The sequence below is a fragment of the Choloepus didactylus genome, chromosome 4 (assembly GCF_015220235.1).
Source record: "Choloepus didactylus isolate mChoDid1 chromosome 4, mChoDid1.pri, whole genome shotgun sequence".
Taxonomy (NCBI): domain Eukaryota; kingdom Metazoa; phylum Chordata; class Mammalia; order Pilosa; family Megalonychidae; genus Choloepus; species Choloepus didactylus.
This window is the reverse complement of record NC_051310.1, coordinates 126,172,747-126,191,185: the sequence shown is the minus strand read 5'-3', so window position 1 is coordinate 126,191,185 and position 18,439 is coordinate 126,172,747. Positions and strand designations below refer to the sequence as shown.

Below are 18,439 nucleotides of genomic sequence, written 5' to 3'. Positions count from 1 at the left end.
GATGTAGATGATCATATCCTGAAGGCCCTTCAAGGTCCTTTGCCAAATCCTGCCTTATCAAGCTCCCTTCTTGTTTTCCTTAACATATGCTCTTCCCTTTCCTCCTTATGTGTTAATAATAACTTCTTCCATTTATAGATTTTTCTTCTAACATTTTTTGGCATCTTTTGTGATAAGAACAATAATCATAAAATATTTTCAGTGTTAAAAAATACAGATGTTTTAAGATTGAAGCTCTTATAGTTTCTCTTGTAAAGTAGAGTAGGGCTTTAAAGCACTTTAAAATGACAAAATGTGTGTGGGGAGAGTTATTTGATAATTTAATGATTCAAATACCAACGCTCAAAGCAACTTTTCCACTGTATCTTTGATATGGACCAAGGTATAATAAATGGCATTGATTTTTAAGAAAGCCATGGGTAAGGCAGTCCTTCCTTTATTCATTTTGGTAATTATTACTGAGTAGCCAATTCTGCATTTTTTGCCCAGAGAGTTGGGGTAGTAGGAAGAGAACAGAAGCAGCCCCTTGTGTACTACAGATGGATCAATTAATACAGCATTAACATTAGGAAGGTTCACAGGTGTTCGGTAAGTCAAACTTTATACAGTCCAAACTCCTCCTCAGAATATTCAAAATTCTCTACCACTTGTGCTTCAGGCTTCACATTCTTAGCAGATAATTTTCTCATTACTATTCTTCTCCACAATGTTAAGCAATTTATTTTGTTATAAGTGGAAAAGTAAGAGAAGGTTTCAGACAGGTGGAGCCAAATGGGGATGGGGCTGATAGCTGCAGAGACAGTATCTTACAGCAGTTGATTAAAATTGTTGAAATTAATTTGTTGCTTTGTAATATACTGAAGCTGAATTGATTGAAGATTAAGTACCCAGCTTGCTCTACCACAGCTGCCTCTTATTTTGTCTCATTACTGCCACCTTGTGTTTGCACATGCTCTTCCCCTTTCTCACAGGACTGCAAAGCCATGGCCATCTTCTTTGCCTCATTCTAAATGCACCAATTCTAGGAGATCTTCTTTCTAGTCATTCAAGCAGATCTTGTGGGAAATCTCTTCTACAAATAAGAGATGAGGTTTCTCTCTCTCCCCATGAGAAGAATGATACACTCACATTTCCTGAATAAAATATAAAAATCATACTCTTAAATCTATTGCTGACCTTGCAAGAAAGTAAGGAAAGTCCCCATAGGTCAAAAATGAAATGGGAGTGCAAATCCAGAGAGACAAGCCAGAAGAACGCCGTCAGCTGACCTGAGGACATCTGCTGATCTCAGAAATCTAGATCTTCAGCTTTAGCAGTGTTCAGGCCATAGCTGAAGAACAAGATATGGGACCTCCAAAAATGAGAATTTATACAGGAGATCCCTGCAAAAAGCAAGACCCTAGAAGGACCCATCCTACACTCATTTTTCCAGATAATCGAAAAAGAGGAACCATTCTCCAACTTTTTTTTTTTAAAGAAAAAAATCTTTAATTCTGATGTCAGCATAAAATTCATTTTTATATCAGGGTTAAACTTAGTACAAACTATGAAAATGTTAACACTGAAGTTTCAACAGAAATCTATTAAGATCCCTTAGAAAACTTATTTATTTAAAGAAACAGCAGCAAGCCATTTACTACTATGAGGTTAATACATTAAAAAAAAATTCCACATTTTACTGAATTTTTCAGTAAATAATTTTAGCCATAATACTAGTAAAATTAAAAGATTGAAAGCTGTATGTGCCTCTACAGCAATTACAATTGCAATGAGAATATTAAGCCAAATCTTTTTTTAATCTAATCAGAACAACCTAGTTTAAAAAACTATTTCTTGAAATTTGCAAAACTTAAGAGGATACCAATGATGAATGGAGTAGGTGTACCATAACTTAGCTTAGGTTAAAGTGGAAGAAAGACAGTAAAAACTAAAATGCTTTAAAATTTGAACTGCACAAGGAAGATATTAGGGAAAAAAAGACCATTCAGAGCCACAGCTATTATGTTAAAAAATATTAGACTATTCTTATATTAAAAACACAAATGAATAAAAGTCAGACAGTACTGAATTTTTACACAAGCTTCTTTTGTATTTCAATGTTGCTTATTGAGGAGTGAATAAGACTACTGTCAGACATGCCAACAACACGTCATGTTCAAGGGCTCATCCTCCAGCTTATTTTATGAAACTGGAATAACCTTGGTACCCTACTTAGACAAGGAGAATAAGAAGCAGGGAAATTACAGGCTATGCTCTTTTATGAGTATAGATAGAAAATTCCTAAATACAATATTAAACAGCATCTGATCATGTAAAAAAGAAAATCCATCATGAGAAAATTAGGTTTATTCCAGAAATGGAAGTTTGGTTTAATAGTAGGTAATCTACTAATCTGCTTTAGCTGATTAAAGGAGGAAAATATATGATCATTTCAATAGATGAAAAATCATTTGATAAAATTGAAAACCCATTCATGATTTTTGAAAAAAAAAAAATTCTAGCAAATGAGAAAAAAGTCTTCTCCTGATTAACTTATATCAGAGTAGCCCATAGGGATGACCATGATGAAAGGTAAAAATTGAAGTCTTCACTTTAAAGTCAGGAATGAAAAATGATGTTCATTATTTCACCACCTCTATTCAGCATTGTTTTGGAGATTATAGACTGCACCATAAGAAAAGAAAAGGAAATAAAATGTGTAAGGTTTGGAAAGTAGGAAACAAACTTGCATTATTTGTAGATGATATGATGGTTTACATGAAAAACTGAAATAGAAACCTTAAACAGGTTGTATCAGTTTTAATAAGCATGTTTTGAAAGCATGCTGAATAGGTTTTTATACACAAAACTCAATTGCACGTCTATATAGAAATGTAATTCAATATAAAGGAAGAATTTACAATGTTAGCAAGAGTATAGGGCTGTAGGAATAAATTTAGTGGATAATATGTATGCCATTTATGGAAAAAAAAAAACAATTGAAGGCACTTAAGAAGACATAAATAAATGGAGGGATACACCATGCTGATGGATAGGATGATCCTGTAAAGCAGTAATTCTCTCTAAACATATCCATGGGTTCAATGTAATTTCAATTAAAATCTCAACGCTTTGAGACACTCAACAAGATGATCGGAAATTTTTTATGGAAGACAAAGGGCAAAAGTAGATAAGACAATCCTGAAGATAATGAAAAAGGTGAAAAAGGTGGAGGTACTTACCCTTCCAGATAAGAATTTTAAAACAGAGTAGTGTTGAGGAAGACAAGGGAATTATTATCACAGAACTCAGGATAGTGGTTACATCTGAAGGAGAGGGAGCAAGAAGATTGAGGAGAGTCAAAGATACTGGAGATTTTTAACTTGGTAGTAAATATGTGAGTGTTTAGTTTATTTATACCATATATATGTTAACATATCATTATGTATAATTTATTTCAAAACAAACAGTTTAAATAACATGTTGAAATAATTTTAATCCTAAAATATGTTTTATTCTTTTAATATTTGCTTTCAGCCTTTTTGAATCTGACGATTGGGAAATATTAGAAGTAATGGTTCCTCATCTTGACTGATAATCAGAGTACTGAAGCAGTTATAAAAATATAGGTTTCATGGCTTTCTCTAAATCTCATAAATCAGAATCTTGGGTCATGAGAATATAGTGAAGGAAGTGATGACTGATCATGCAATACTCTGTTTTAAAATCCAAACACCCACTTTCCTACTTTGTAAAAAAAATTCTTCAGGTGATTCCACTGTTTTTTTAGTTCAACTTCTCACCCATATAGATTTTTACCCTGCACTGCCCTAATAGACAATCTGTCTCTGCTTATATATTTCTCCAGGGGAGGAGATCATCTTATTAGGTTTTACCTGTCAAAAGTGTTTAACCATTAGGAAAAAATGAGATACTTTTTATATAGCTCTTAGCATCGTGCCTGGCACACAGGTAAACTTCTAAAAATGTTGGCTATTATCATCTTTATAATAATTATAGTGATTGAGGATGTGATGTTTTCTAACTATCATTTCCACTTAGGTGGTCCTAGCTCTTTCTGGAGCAAAAGAGAACAGGTTCCTTTTTTCAGCTATGGAACTTGTTCCGTAAGTATTCAAAGAGACTTATCGTGTCACCTTTGAATTTTCTTTGCTTTTTTGAAAAAGATCTGTAGTTCTTACAGTACTTAGAGTATGATTTGACATGCAAACCTCTCACCTTTCTGAGCACTCGTCTCAAAGTGTATTGCAATGCATATCCTTCCAAAACTGGGTTCACCAGAGAGATGACAAGGAAATAAGTCAGTCAGTTGAAATTGTAGCTGTGCTTCTGAGAATTTATGTCTGCCATAAGATTAAACTAGGTGTATTTAAGGACAGACTTCTCCAACTGAACTATTAAGGGGTCAGGGTATAATTTAATTTAGGCTCAAGTATTCACTATCTTTAAAAAGAATTGAATATATTGAAATCAGTGATTTTTACATTATTATATTAATGAATAGCAGATTGTGGCTTTATAGTAAACATTCAGTTATAAGGAGCACCATTAGTCCTGATGTTATGCACTTCACAAAAATCCAAAAAATAATTGCTTAAAAATTTTAGGCCTGTAATAGTCTCTCCCTTATTTTTGCGCTATTGACTTACCCACTCATTTGCCGCTGCCTAAATTAATCTTCATAAATCTCCTACCTCTCATTCTTTCCAATTAACATCAGTGCTCGTTTATATGAATAGATGTTATTTTCCATAAGCAAAGTTTTGGATTTTTTTCCATTGGAATTATTTTGAACTGAACTCTACCCTATTGAAGCAGTTCAATGTTGCCTAGCATCCCTAAAAGAAAATGCTTAACAATTAGCATATTAAATATCTGTTTTGACAGTTAAATAGCTGATGGTTATTAAAGCATGGACTTTGAATCAATATTCACAGTATTTAAGGACCCTATCTATCACTTTGCTTCCATTTCCTAAGACAACACAGATCACCCTCACAGCTAGGCAGTATACCAGGCTCAGGTGAAGGAAATGCTAATAGGATATGATTCTGCCCATACCAGAGAGCAAATTGTGTTAGTGGTATTTGTGGCACTTGTCAGCCAAGTGTAATATAAGAATGGGAGCTTCATGGTGCTTCTAATAGATACACATATAGTGAATATAAAGAGTCAACTCTTACTGTAATTGAACAATCACAAGCTGAAAAATTATAGCAAAGTGAAACTGCAAGGCAAGAGCTCTTGGCTTATGTAATTGCTCTTGCAAAACCACAAGTCATGATTGTTAGAGGTCTATAATTGGTGGCCTCTGATTATGTTTATAACTCTCAGTACTAAAACATTTTGCTGATGTTGTTAAAATATAATCCACTCCTAATGGAAAATAAAACCCAGAGTGTCTGAAATAGCAAGAGTAAGTTTGATCTTAGGTAAAAGTTCTAGATAAAAGTCTGGATCTCATAGTTTCTGAAAGGAAGCGTTCCCACACAATGCAATGCACCAATATAAGGTAGTAGTGACACCTTGTTAATAGGTGGCATTGATGATGATGGTGATGATGAAGAATTAGAGAGGAGGGAACACATGAGTAGATTAGAAAAGGGAGAAGGATTAGGGAGGGAGAGAAGGAGAAAAAATTATAGAATCAGAAATATGCCCACAGGAATTCTACAAGCTTGAGGAAATGGGATAATCCATCAAGTTAATTATCTAGATAATTGAAGCACCTTTTAAATGTACCTAAAAAATTAAAATATTGTTTTGAAACAAATTTGATTAAATATCTTCCTGAAAAGCGATGCATACATCTTTGCCTTCTTACACAAAATATTCAAAACATAATGCTTATCTTTTCTTAAAATGACTTGGGTCACCATTATGAATATCAGTTACCACTGCAATGGGTAAAGAATGGATTCTGAAACCAGACTGCCTGGGTTCAAATCTCAGCTCTGTGTTTGCTAGTTGTGTGATTTTGGAGTAAGGTACTTAATACCTCTCTACTTCAGTGTGCTCAGGTTTAAAATAAGGATAACAGTAGTTCTAGCTCACAGATTTATTACATAGGTTAAATGAGATGATTATGTAACACAGCTATAACAGAACCTGGCATATAGTAAGAACTCAATAAATGATAATTATTCTTGAACAGTTAAAGTTTTTTTGCTCATTCATTCATCCTAATAATATTCACTGAGAAAACTACTGTGTGCTAGGCATTGTTCTGGGCACTTGAGAACAAAAACAAAGATCCCTACCTTTGTGAAGCTTGAATTCTAGTGGGAGTGATAGAAAATTAAAAAAAAAAACACAAAAACATACTGAATTCTTTGATATGTAAGATGGTCAAATAAGAGTTATGGAAAATAGAAAAAGTAAAGCAAGATAAAGGGGACTGGAATTGCTGAGGTGGGAGTGGGTTTTGGCCAGGGGCGGGTAGTATTCAGGATGCAGAATGAAATAGGATGGTAAATTTAAGTAAGGCTCATTGAAAAGACGAGACAAACAAAAAGTTATACATCATATACAATAAATAGCCCTTAATTATAATACTTTTGAGTCCTCATACTTTCTTTTCAAGAAAAAGTAAAATCACTTCTTGGTTCTTTCATTTGTGTACTCTTTTGCTCCAAACACATTTGTGCTTATCAGTGTTTGTCTATAGGTCAAACCAAAATGAACTAAGGGCCCTGTGTGACTCAGGGTCTCCAAGAGAGAAGCAGCTAATTTATGCCAAAGTGAATCCATGATTAACAAGGCAATTCTCCTGGACTTCGGGCACCTTGACCTTAGCTTGGTCATGTCCCAGGGCTCCCTTACTGAAAGCAAGAGTCCTTGGGGTACTGCAAGCCTTGTCTTAAACCCCTGTCCTCAGCCCCAGCTCTGGACAACTTCATAACTCCATTGTGAATGTCTCCTTCTCTGGAGATGTCAGAATCTGAGATAGGAATGGTTTCAGAATAGGACTGGAGGTTATGGTGGGGTAAATGTCTTAGGAACCCATAAGGCAAACAACAGTAACAACAACAAAACCAAAAACAGCTAGCACTTACATTTGAAGCTCCTTCTTAACACTACTCAGTATTTGAGAGGAGAGTTTAAGCAACCTGGAGCACAATTCTCTGCTCCAACTATAAACTACCCTAAACGGTCCAGAGGTAGAAGTTAGGGATGTCCTCAATTAACCTTTTAATTTTATGTGTACAAATAACTGAGTTCCTATCATTGACTATTATTGACTAAACAGGGTTGTATATTTGGCAATTTGCTGTCAGTATAAGACAAATCAGTGCAAATGCTTTAGAACTGGGATATACAATTTATACATTAGGTTGAATGATGAAATAAGATAATACAGGCAAAAATTACTGGCATGTGTTAATCAATGTATGTTTATATTATTAAAACATGCAACACTTTTATAAATACTATGTTTATGTATTTTAATCAATTTCTTGCTATTTAATAGTTGTATTAAGTTTGGAGAAATTATTTAACCTATCTGGATCACAATTTCTTCTAATTCCTACTTGATGCATTATTGTGAGTATCAGAAAGAATTCTTATAAAGAGCATAATACAGTATCTGGCATATAATTGGTATTCAACAAATGAAAGAAATATTTAACAACATTTATTATATTAAATAAGGACAACTTTCTAAACTTTTTTTTTTAAATGTCTAGCAAAACTAGTGTTAATTTTTTAATCAGTGATTTTGTTTGAGAGTCATTTCTGTCTTGGTTTTTGGTTCCTTAAATTAGTTTCTTTGTCACTAATTAGATAATTACTGTTCCTGTCAAATAGGCATGATAATGATTGAGAGTTGTGTTAACATAAAATATTTACTTTTGTAATGAAATGCAATGCTGCATGATAAATCATTTCATGATGAGAAATCCAAGCATTTATGACACAAATTTTGCCCCTTTTCATATGCCTAATACAATTTATATATTTTGATTATAGGCAGTTCAATACTTTATTACTACATGCATTCATACATCATCACGTCTCCCCAAAAAGTATTTTTAAGGTCAAGAGTAAACTTATTTTATATCCTCCATGGCAAGAATCTTGATATTTTACTCTACTTGCAAGGTAACCAGTTAGCCTGTCACCATTTCATAGATTCTGGCAGAAGACACAACACTCCTGAATCAGAGACAAAATACTTTATTTCTCATGGCACTGCATGAATTATAAGCATCATGTTTGTGTCGGTTCCCCTTGCCCCCGTGTCCCACAGGGCCCGCGTGGAGGTAGACCTTGGTGGCACACACAGTAGACTTGCTTTAGTTTCTAAGTTTGGGAAACCCAAATCTTTTAAAGAGGCTACAAACAAAACAAGCCAACCTTTGCTTCAAAGGAAGACATTATATTTATTTTACTGGTAAACAAATGTATTTTTCAGAGTAGGCACTATCTCTATGTCCACTCTACAAACATCTGTGAAAACTGAGTCTGGAACAAAAGGCAGTAGTTTCTCTGTACATACAGTGCACGGGAACACAAGAGACCTACGAGGAATTGTCTCCCAACTCTCCACAGTACTTATTAGTTTAGGCACATAGTAGGAACTCGGTACATGTTGAAATGAATTAATTTGACCAGAGAGTCATCTCAAAAGAATACTTAAATGAAGTCATTAATATAAATTACATGACTATGTGTACCTCAGTGCTGAATTCCCTTTCAGTTGAGTTCCTGAGGAAGGTACTGATGTGTAGAGACTCAAATACTTACAGAAGCATGACAGAGAAAGATGCTAAGGGCCCACATCAATCAAAGTTATACATGAAAGTGAATGAAAGGATTAGCTCGGCTAATGAAATTACAAATTACAGGAATTCCTTATGGGAGATACAAGCAAGAATTGTGGTTAGTGGTGTGCTGGCAAATGTTTCACAGTTAGCTCTCCAGCAAAAAGGGCACTAATTTGGAGTGTCTGCCTGTTTTCTTGGTCTAAATTCTGCCATTGTAGCTGATTTCAAGCTACAAGTGTGACATCTCTGAATGTGGTGTTGGGGAGAGACATGCACAACCTGCTCCCCAGAGCAATGGGTCCAGCTCCAGTGCACCACTCGTTGCATTGGACAAAATGGAAGTTATGGTACCAAATGTCCATCTCCCAAAACTCCTACCCCTTAACCCAATGTTCTTCCTCAATTTGAACAGGGTGATGGATACAATGCTTGTGAACTTCTTGGGATGTACCATACTCAACAGGTCTAGTCTTAATTGCTTTTTCTGGGGAAAACAAAAGAGAAAGAATTTGATCTCATTATCTAAACATTAAGCTGTGCATACAGCTGATTAGCTCCCAGCCCCTGCAATATTGTGATCAGAGGCAAAAGTCTGCTCTTCCTGAAACAACCTCCCAACTTCTAAGGTCAGAGCCAAAAGAGTACTTCACGTTGCCTTATTCGCTCCTAACATCCACTTATTTTTTTATGGGGTTCTAGTTGTCAGTGGCTCAAGTACTTTAGCTTGCAGAGGGAAGCAAAATGACCAAGGTATGGCTCCAGGAACTAATATACTCTGTGACCAACACTTGCTGACAGGTACAAATTTGCTACTTTTTTTCCATTATCATTGCATTTACAGTTTATAAACACACTTGACATCTGTTCTGTTTACCTCATCTCCCAAGGTGAAATAATCACAAAAAGGTGAGTAGCTAAGCTCTCACCATGCCAAACTACTGAGGAGAAATCCAGGCAAAAGGCTTTATGGGCAATACCAGGGAGGCACACACCCAGAGGAAAAATTCAAATAGATATTAGATCTTTGTATTGTTTTTGTGCTATTGCCCATATTCAGAGGCATACACATTCAAGTAGCTAAACTTACACATGGGTGTCTGGTGATTCTTACCTAAGTCCAGAGAATGAGATGGTATCATTGAAAACCAGCTCCAACATCAGCATACATTGAAAGAAGTCTGATAATCCTGTACACGGTGACGTGCTTCTTAAAGAAGCTGAGCAGAATAAACATCCCTCTTTCTGCTTCTCCAGCAAGCACAGAAAAGTCCCCCAAATCTAAATAGTTTGGTTCACTCCTTCTCCCCTCCACCCTAATTAGATCTATGTCTGTTTATTTGTGTTTTTAAACACTGGGTTTAAAATGTGTTTCTATAAAACTAGCTTGGCAGTCTTTTAGCCGAATTCATTACACATTAAGCAAAAACTGGATTTGTCTTTATTTAAATAGCTTTAATTACTTTTTGTTTGGGTGTGTGTGTTTAAAAGCTCCATTTCAGGTCTAGCAATTGTACCTGAACATGCAAGGCATATCCATTAGGAATGACCAGCACTTGTCTCTATTTAATTCTTCATTGCACTGAATATGTAAAATGCTTTCATGCTAAGAACAGTAAGAGCAAAATTTGGGGTTAGAGAAATATTTTTTTTCAATTTTCAGGAAATCATAACTGTTAGAATAGTAATCTTTGCTCTAAACCCTGAAGCAGAAAACTGGGAGAGTCTTTTAATTTCTAATCATTGAAGACTTCCAAACTATGTATATATTTTTGCTCTAGAAAAGACTGTTTTTTAAAAACTGAAAGGAATTCTTTCTATTCGTTACTTTTACCATTATTCATTTACTAAGTACATAGTATGGTTAAGTCCTATAATAAATGCTGGAGATGAAAAGTAAATTGTTTATAGTTACTATTTTTGAGGAACGCATAATGTAGGAGGAAATCAGATGTGAGCAAATAATTTTAATACAATGCTTGATGTTGTGTAATAAAAGAAATACATTGAGTTCAATGGTAGCATGTATGGTCCAAATTGGTCCTTGGCATTAAAGTTATTCAGGAGCATGTAGTTGGGTCTTGCTAACTTCATAAGCATCAGATCACTTGCAGAACCTTGGACAGTCACTCCTCTGAGCAGCTTCACAGGTTGCAGAAGGATGCTTTTGCAGCAAATGATTAGGTTGCAGAAGCCACTTCACGACCTGCCAAGAATGAAGGATAGTTATGCTTAAAACTTTCAGAACTGAGAGATTTTCTTTAGTCCAGTGAGCCAGAAGTCCGTCAAACATAGGATTTTAGGTAAAAGATCGAGGAAGTCCAAGGCACACACTGAGCTATGGAGAGAGAGAAATAACAGACTCAGAATCAGTGGTAAGAGCAATGAAAAAGTTTTTAACGTAATTGTTACTACCATATTAGTATATGCCATCCTTACATGTTCAGTTAAATTCTCCCCAACAAAGACACTCCTCCAATACTCACTTCCTAGTTGGCAATTTATTAAAACAGTATTTGATGTACATTTATTGTTTTTCCAAATGAGATTTTAATTCTATTCTGAGAATTCTGAAATTTCCCTTTAAACAATTAGACCATCATAGGATGACTCACAAGCAGGGCTTGACTCAACGTCTTCTATGTTAAGTGGGGTACTTGATGGGATTTTCAGGAAACACATGCAAAGGTACACAGACTAGTGCTTGGCACATAAGCCTGACTTTTCTTCACTTATCTTTATTCTTAGTCTTTTAAGGTAAGGGAGGGCCTAAAAGGTAAGCAAGACTTTTCTGAGACTACCAGAAAAACTAGACCACTGGGTTGAATGTATCTTTAGTCTGAGCTGGCGGATAATGTTTTGTGTTTTTGTGAGCACAACATAGGAAAACTGTGAAAAAGGATGCAAGAAATATGTCTACTACTAAGAGGGACTTCGACCATGAAAGACTGACATCCGCCTAATAGCTTTAGTTGAGTACTGCTAATTTTCATTAGTGATAAGGGAGGGATTGTTAAATATTTCAGTGTATGAAATATGCAGCATACTTCTAAAACGGGGTAGAATTAAAAGGATCCAAGGTTTCAGTTTTTAGAAATGCCGTTTCTTTGCTATTAGATATTTTATTCCATTTAATGGCATTTAAGTAAGGCATATTTATGAGTGATTGCACTTTGTAAACTGTGTATAAATGGATGCTGAGATTTTCCACAGAGAGATTACTAAGAAAATTAGCTTCGAACCAAGGAACACTAATAAACACAATTTCGTAACTACTACAGCTTTGAGCCATAGAAGCAGGTTTTAAGAGTTCGAAAACTAATACCCTAAATTGAAACCTTATATAATGAATTTCAATTAAAGAGAACTTTGTTTTTTTTTGAACAAAAACGGGTGCTTAATTATGAGATACTATGGGAGCTGTTTTTTATTTGTTCTGTGTTCCGTAGCATGTGTGATAATGTGATAATGCTCTATAATGTTTCTTACCACTTTAAGCAGGTTAATTTAGGTATGGATGATGTTATGGGAAGGCAAGGAAAGGTTTTTGGTATAGGGAATAGCAAGTCCTCAAAAAGGCTGTATTGTCTACTTGGTAAACAATCTGTTAAAGAAAGAAACAATCTGTTAAAGAAGTTACGTATTGTAATTGATTTAATAAATTAATCCGACACCTGACATTGTCCCCTCAAACCTAACATTGAGAAACTCCTCAGGAGAGTGTTTGAAAGCTGTCTGTAAGTTTTTACTTCCTCAACTCATTGTCATAAAATCTAGAACCATTTGGTTATTTGTTTTGCAATGAAAAAGAATTTGATCACTGCAGTCCCTCTCCCACCAGATTGGTAAATCTTTCATGTCTCTCTTATCTTTTTAAATCTTAAAAGCAGCATTAGCTTTTTAAAAATAATGTAAAGATGAATAATGAGGTAGTCAGCACTTCTGAAACCCTGTTTCAAAGAAACAATAGCTTGAAAGAAAGAGCCTGCTTAAAGTGGTAAGAAGTATTATGGAGCATTAAGAGGTCAAATGCCTAAGTCTGGAGAAAGTAATTTAGTAGACTGCAAAGCCTCTCCTTAACAAAGGAACTGTGTACTCTTTAAATATTATAACCCTTTGAGTTGGGAAATTTACCAGAGTGCACAAAGTGAAATGAAGGGTTTGAAAACGAAATTTGTGGAAGCACCTCAGGTAAAACCCTTATTGAGGAATCCATTAAGAATTACTTCAACAAACTTTTATACCATCTCTTTGTCTCCTTTATCCACCCTCCACTCCATCAGGAACAGCCCTGCCAAACCGGTCTTCTTAAAACATCACTCTTATCACATTTTTCTCATGGTTAAGAACCTACTGAAAGATGGATGGGGCAGTTTTGCTCAAGATGAATTGAAGATGGGATAAACTGGGGATGGGTAATTAGAGAGCCAATGGGGAAAAAATGTCAGGCATGACAATAAACTTCACAATAAAATTATGGTAATATGAATATAAAGGAAGATGCTAATGAGAAGGAACAAGGGAGAGAAACTGATGGAAAGTGAACAAGACTTTTGCCCATTATCTGGGTATCTTCAGCAGGCCATTAAAATCCTTTGCACATCAGTTTACAAATCTCTAAAACACAAGAATGTTGGAATATATTGTTTCTTAGGTTGCGTCAGTTTTACACTTCAGATTAGTAGTTATTTAGGATTTTAAACCTGTGAGACAGGGTAAATGATAGTAGTTTCCAAAGCAGAAAATTCAAAGCCTCATCCAAAAAAAATTTGCAGGGAAAATAATTGGCTCTAAAATGGATGTATTGGCTTAGAAGTGCTGGCAGGTTTGTGAAACTACTGAATAACATTTAAAAACTATATTTTGATACCCATTTTTTTCCAGGCACTTAGCAGAATGGCCATGTTCTTGCCTACTTCAGTGGAGTTATTTCATATATAAATTTACTGCATGAACTAGAGAAGGAGAAAAAAAGAGAAAGTAAGCTATTAAAAATGATAGGCAATTCAACATGCCAGTTCACTATTTCATTAATATATTCTGAGAAAGAAAAAGAAATGGAAGATATGAATATGCTATACCCTATTTATGTTTATTTTTCCTCTTGCCTTTCAGGTGTGAATATTTTTGTCCCACTGAGCATAATTTCAGCATGAAACATAATGATTTTTCTTACAACTATGGCCCCTAAACTCAAGCCAATTACTTCACCTTATGCTCAACCAAAGAACTAATAATCACTCCAAGACAAGAGGAAATATGGCCATGCTGATCTTATTGAGAGATGGCATGTTGGTCTCTAATGGTTTCTTTCCAAAGAGATCATAAAGGGTAGTTTAGAGGACTGTATACAATTTCCAATAAAGGAAAACATTCTACTTTATGGACACAGTTAAGAGAATCCAGGAGTTAATGGAGAGAAGATGGGAGAGTCTGGAATTATTAATATTAGGAAGAGCTTTATTCTTTGATTTTTTTTCTGTTTTGAGACAGGAAATAGTTATTTGAAAGAATCAAAGCAGTTTTTTTCAGGGATTAGAATTAATTGAAAAAATGAACTTGGTCAGAACATCTGTGAAACTCTTGTCTGATATAAAGGTAAGTAACTGGAATGAGGTAGTAGGTAAATGTAAAGTGAGGAAAAGGTCAACCACGTTGCATCATGAATCCTCATCAGGAAGTGAGGTGCCAACCAAATTGGACCAGCAGAGGAAAAAAGTTTGGACCAAAGCAAAATGAGAAGAGAAAGTTAATTGAGTTCAGAATACAACACAGAGTCCAATCACAACTTTGGCTTTCCTTCCTTCTCTTCCTTTAATACTCTAAGCAGATAGCTACCTACAGGTTCATGTCTGCCAGATTCTGTTACTAATCAGTTCTTAGTTTGGAGGGATATAATTAATCCTAGGGCAATAGTACACCAATTTACATGACGGAAGCTTCAATACCGTTCCTGTGAATTCAAGTTATAATAAAATAATTGTTATCAACAAGACATAATCTATTTATACCTGTTATGTCAGTCAGTGCTCCCAGCAATCCTGCAAGGAAGTTAATTTTTATACTTTCCGTATGATAAAAATGATGTTTATAGAAGTTAAATAATACTTGCCAGACTAATAACTAGACTCTTATCTTCTTCCTGTGACTAAGTCATTGCCTAATAACCTACTTAAGGGTGGGTCCCTTGACTTTTTCCCTGATCCTCAGGCCCCTGTCTTGTTTTGTCCAGGTATTTCAAAGGTAAGAATCTTTTAAAATCAAGCCTGTGGAGACAGATTCCTGTTACCTGACATCAAATCTCTCTGGTATCAAGTCCTATTTATTTGAACCTCCACTTTTTATTCATTCCGTAAACACTTATTTTGTGCCTGCTACATGCCAGAGTTGGTTCTGGGCAAGTAGAGATGAATAAGACTTAGCCTCATTATTTTGAAGCATGTAATCTAGTGGGAATGTTGCATGTAAACAATTAAAATGAATGCAGTTTTACAGTAGCTAAGAAAAATGTTTCAAGCAATTGTTCTCAAACATTTTTTCTGCCCCTTTTAGAAAGGAAAAGTTGAAAGAGATGAGACTGGAGGGGTAATTTTACCTTATGGGGATGCAAAAGTGTTTCTTCTATATCCTATATGCAATGGGGGATACTGAGTATGAAATTACCATGTTTAGATTGGTGTTCTGGAAAAATCACTCTGTTGGCAACGTAGAAAATTGGCAGTGAATCTGAGTGAACAGGTACAATGGTAAGACCTGACATGGGGCACTATCTGAGAATACATCTTAATAGTTGGAGTCTTAAAATCATTGGTAGCTAGGTGGTAGTTGTAAGCATTTTCATTGCCTGCACACGTGTCAACTTAGTTAAAAGGATCCTGGGAAAATGTCATAACTTGATTGTTATTGCTGGTGGCATGTTCTGATAACTGGAACCCCTTAATGTTTCAGTTTTCAAAACATAAGGATAATTTGAGGAAGGATAGGAGTCCTGTTTGTCTCTTTTCTTTGGTAAGATTGAGAGCACACCGGCATAAACCTGCAGCCTGATTGCTCCTTGGAATATCATCTCAGAGTCAGTAATGAAGCTCTATTTTATATAAGCTAAATCACCAAAGCTCGTGATGGCTTAGAGGGCAATAATTTGAGAAAATTCCCAGATATTGACAATACTGGGTTGAAGAATAATCCTGAAAAGTTGGATCTGAATGATAAGTTTATTTTGTTAATATTTTCCTTTTCATGTATGAACAGAAGTAATTGATACATGGCAAAATAATATGGAATAGAGTAAATCAGTTTGAGGGCCATTTCAAGAAGTATCAAATTTAAATTCTATTCACTAGGAAAACATGCTGTCAGTTTATTTTGGTATTTTTCATAATGACACATGAAATGACACATATTGCGACAGATGATGTCTTAGCTTCAATGAAATCTGGAATCAAGGAATCTTTAGGAATTGGTGTTTAATTCTGTATGGGACTAAGGAAGTGGGAGACAGATTGGGGGGGGCCATAAAACAGATGAAATCAACTGAGATCATGCAGATTGTTATTGTGACTAATGTTCTGTTTGGGCATCTAAATATATCAGAGGTATTAACAGTAACAACCTCACTGAACATAAACATTAATTACAGACAGACAAATATTCATTTAGTGTTAGCAATAACAGAAAAAATAAAGCAGGGGATAAAAGAAAAGAGAAAACATCCTAAATGAGTAATACGCAGCAGGTGAATAATTAAATGAAGTATATAATGATCATCAGCAAAACTGTGTAAAAAAGTATGTACGATAAATAATGTTAAGTAAAATAGATTATTGTGTTTGCCATTAAGTAAATAAGTAAATACATAGAGTTGTTTTAAAAAGTCAAAAAGCGAATACAGCCGTATTAAAAAATAGGGATTTAGAGTGATTCATCATTAATCTTTTGCATAGCTTTAATGTTGCATAATGTTGAAAAAGATTAATTATGTAATCCTGCCCAATAACTGCCTTGGAAACAGAAATAATCATAGGTACTCTTTATTTGTTTTTGGTTTTCATTTTAGGGCCTACAGTCTTCAAGGAATTCAACCACTCCTTCCCCTATAATTGGAGTCCAGCACTTCCTGATTTTTAATGGAAATTAGCTAGTATAAGGGTATTAGCCAATAAACTATCACCCACCCACTTTTAGAAATAGCATACCTTTCTCATCATCAGAAAGATCTATCATTGGAAAATCTTTTTAGTGCTTTTCATGTGACATCCTCCTGGTGTCTTGTCAGAGTTCTTTTCCAACCTGTAAATGTTCAATATGTTATCAGATCAATTTGGATGAAAGTATTAATAAATATTTAATATTTCCATGGACTTAGTGAAATCAGCTTTTTCATTCCTCTACTGAATTATCAAATTCCTTAAAAAATAGAGAATGTATGTCCTTTAGATAATTTATATTGTCTTTGTTTTTTTAAGCAAGGTGATTAACCTGAGTTAAAGTATATATCAATATGCTTTTGGAGCTCAGATTTTGTTTTAAAATATTATTCATATTTATATATAATATATTTTGTATAATATGTTGTATCTATAATAATTTATATTTTATGTATACTATATTATATATAATATATTTATTTGAAGTATTTTTTTCTTTTCCAAACTTTTATTTATGCACATTCAATTGAAAAAGACAACTTATACAGGTTCTTTGATTCCCATATTCAGCATACAAAAATGTAAAAGACTATTCACAAATAAAGCACATTAGCTCAAACTGGAAAACAAATTAACAATGAAACATCAACACAATTTAAGGTAGAGCACACTGTGATAGCTCTACTTAGAGGACATGAGAATTACTGCAGAAATAAAGAATATGCTTTTGTAAAAGCAGCAATGTCATGTCTTGTAAACTTCCTTTTTATATTACAGCAAGGTTTGAAATAAAACCAAAAGGGACTGGAGCGTAACTGCAGCTTTGACTGAATAGAAGAGTCCACTTCCGCCACTGCTATTCCAGTTTCCTTTTGTTTTGAGTCCAATGTGCAGCAGGTTTTAAAAGGTGCTCATACAGGGACTCTAACCAAGCAAGTGATCAATCATAAAATTTCTTTCCTGCTTTCAAACACAAACAGGTAAATCTGTTCCAAGAGGTAGCCACAGCCTTGAAGTTGGGCCATGTAACTGTGATACTTCCTGTTGAGAAAATCTGCACTGTAGCTCTTAGAGATTTCATTCTATAGCACACTGCAGGATGAAGTTCAGGTTCGTAACTGGCAGAAAGTCTGCTGTTTGTGAATTTTGGCAAATGGATTTCAAACGACATGTTACACACTGCCAAAACGTTAACAATTTTAAAATCTGTAAACATTACCTGAAAACTTAGTTTCTGCAGACTGCACACTAAACGTCTGGCACCAAATTTAGCTTCTTCTTCACTTGCTGCTCCAGTGCAAATAATTTCTCCTGAGGACTAAATTGTAGCTGTAATTCTAGGTTTTCTAAGCTTCATTAATACTTTTCCAACATCACACTTATAAATTACATTTGCTCCCTCCAAAGCAATCTTCCTTAAGTTCAAAGGGCTTCTTGTTCTAAAAACACGGACTATGTTTGTAATCAGAATGTTCAATGCAAAATCGCTGTCTGCATTCATTGGGGTAGTCTAAAAACTTAGCATCC

At 34.8% G+C, this 18,439-nt stretch overlaps 1 protein-coding gene and 1 pseudogene across 6 annotated transcripts in view; one reads left to right on the top strand and one right to left on the bottom strand.

The window, feature by feature from the left end:
* The window catches only part of UNC13C (unc-13 homolog C), a 740,073-nt gene that overhangs the window by 236,888 nt on the left and 484,746 nt on the right, over positions 1-18,439 (top strand). The window lies entirely within an intron of this gene.
* LOC119531993 lies at positions 17,857-18,413 on the bottom strand (annotated as a pseudogene).